This window comes from Nelumbo nucifera, chromosome 6, assembly GCF_055504915.1.
Source record: "Nelumbo nucifera cultivar China Antique chromosome 6, China Antique-T2T, whole genome shotgun sequence".
Classification (NCBI taxonomy): Eukaryota; Viridiplantae; Streptophyta; class Magnoliopsida; order Proteales; family Nelumbonaceae; genus Nelumbo; species Nelumbo nucifera.
The window spans coordinates 46,089,202-46,091,522 of record NC_142654.1 but is presented as its reverse complement, the minus strand read 5'-3'; the positions used below and the strand labels follow the sequence as shown (position 1 = coordinate 46,091,522).

Sequence of the window (2,321 nt, the reverse complement as noted above, 5' to 3'; positions counted from 1 at the left end):
CTCTATGTTTTTAATCGATGTTTCTTGCTCTTGGAACCTTGCTTCAGTGGCATTACTAAACTTAGAGATCATTTCCTCCAGTTTGTTCTTTTCTTCTTGTGGGGGCAACTGTGGTTGGAATCCCATGGGTTCCATTGGTTGATTGTTGCTCCATGAAAAGTTTGGATGATTCCTCCACCCTGGGTTGTATGTATTTGAATATGGGTTGAAGTTTGACCTACTAGCATGAGAGATAAAATTAGCATTCTCATGGGAAATAAAAGGACTATTTAATTGGCAATTAGAATTAGTATGTCCCATTTGACCACATAAATCGCATGAGATGCTAGATTGTGTATTAATGGTTGCAATATTGAAAGTATCAAGTTTCTTATTCAGATTAGCAATTTGCGCAGATAGGGCTACAAAGGAATCGATGTGGTGCACTCCCCTCTGATTGGTTCGATCATCGCTCCACTGGTAGCTGTTTGATACCATCTCCTCCACTAGGTCATATGCTTCCTCTGGAGTTTTCCTCATGATCGTACCACCTGCGGCTGCATCAATAATGGATCGGTTAGAGGGGGTAATACCATTATAAAAAGTCTGAATTTGATGCCAAGTTGGTATCCCATGGTGAGGACACTTCCTAAGCATCTCCTTGAATCGTTCCCATGCTTCATACAAGGATTCCCTCTCAAATTGAGCAAAAGTAGTAATATCATTTATTAACTTTGCTGTTTTAGAGGGTGGGAAATATTTAGCCAAAAATTTTTGGGTTAGATCATTCCAAGTGGTGATACTTCCTGCAGGGAGTGAGTTAAGCCAATCTTTAGCTCTATCACGCAATGAAAAAGGAAATAATCTAAGCCTAATTGCATCATCACTAACTCCATTATGTTTAAATGTATCACATATTTCTAAGAAGCTAACGATGTGTGCATTAGGGTCATCACTTGGTAACCCACTAAACTGAATACTTGTTTGGATCATTTGAATTATTGCAGGCTTGATTTCAAAATTATTGGCATGAATGGCGGGTTTGCAAATGCTGGATGTCGCCCCATCAATGTTTGGACAAGCATAGTCCAAGAGGGTGCGATTTCCTTCTGCCATCTCTCCTTCAATCTCTATGGCTGGTTCGCAAATAACAACCTCCTCTCTTGCTTTTCCTTTGTTGGCCCTTTGCAACAAGCGAAGGGTCCTCTCAATTTCTGGATCGAATTCAGCTAGTCCTTCCTTTCTAGTGCGTATCATGCACTAGTAAATCTGAACTAGCAAGAAATCGAACAAGTAGAGTAAAAATAAAAAAAAATAAAAAATAAAAACAGCAATAAAAAAAATCAAAATTAATCATGGTCAACAAGTTCTAAAATTACTTTAGGATTAAATCCCCAGCAATGGCACCAAAAAACTTGATAGCTATGATTAAAACCCTAGCAAGTGTACTAGTTATCAAGTAGTATAAAATATTATTCCCACAGGGATTTAACAAAATAAGTATTAGAACCACAATCTTCCCTAATTATCTGGACAAACGAAATTCATATTTGAGCAAGAACTATTGAAAATAAAAATTAGCATAAGAAAATAAAAGCAAAGGTGATCACTAATCGAATCTGCAATGGATGGAATCGCTAGGGCTTTTGGTCCACCTAACCAATGCAATGAATATTGATGGGTTCGATTAACCAAGATTATTTGTCATTCCCATAAGCTGAGGTATTTCCAATTTTATTTAATATTCTCTCTCGAGATATACTAAACCTACGCCCATCAGGTAACCCTTCGATCTCTCGAGTAGAGCTCTCAAGATGGGAGTGCATTAAGTCCAAGAAAACCATAAAATTCAGATGAATCATGTATATATATCTCTATATACCATTCAATTCACACTATGAATTATTCAGTCGATTATGTGAATTCCTCTCTCGATTCATTCACATAACTCAAATCAATTAAGAGGTGGCCAAGCTCTTAATTGCATTAAGCACAATAATTCATAGACTATATGAAAATCACAATCTTGGATAAATCATAAAGATAAAAATATATTCATTAACATGATTAGGCTTTCCTCAGCCCTAGCAAGAAACAAATCCATTCATGATAGAAGAATTAAAGCAAACAAAGGGAAAGAAAGAACTCTTGGAATCGCCCATGGTGTTGAGATCTCCTCCTCTTGCCTTCACCTTCTTCTTGCAATTTCTTGAATTCTTGCTCCTTTCTTGACTGATTGCTCCTTGCTTCTTGATTCAATCCCCAAGATTGAGTGATTGTGTGATACCTAAAGCTGGTCCACCCCCTCCTTTATATAGCTTAAAGGGGAGGGGGTGGTCTCC

The 2,321-nt window shown here is 37.5% G+C and overlaps 1 non-coding gene across 1 annotated transcript; it reads left to right on the top strand.

Annotated features, from left to right (window-relative positions):
- Positions 1 to 607: 607 nt before the first annotated feature.
- On the top strand, positions 608 to 714 carry LOC148790834 (small nucleolar RNA R71). Its single transcript, XR_016078029.1, has one exon. It is a non-coding gene; the product is annotated as a small nucleolar RNA R71 (small nucleolar RNA).
- Positions 715 to 2,321: the final 1,607 nt, after the last annotated feature.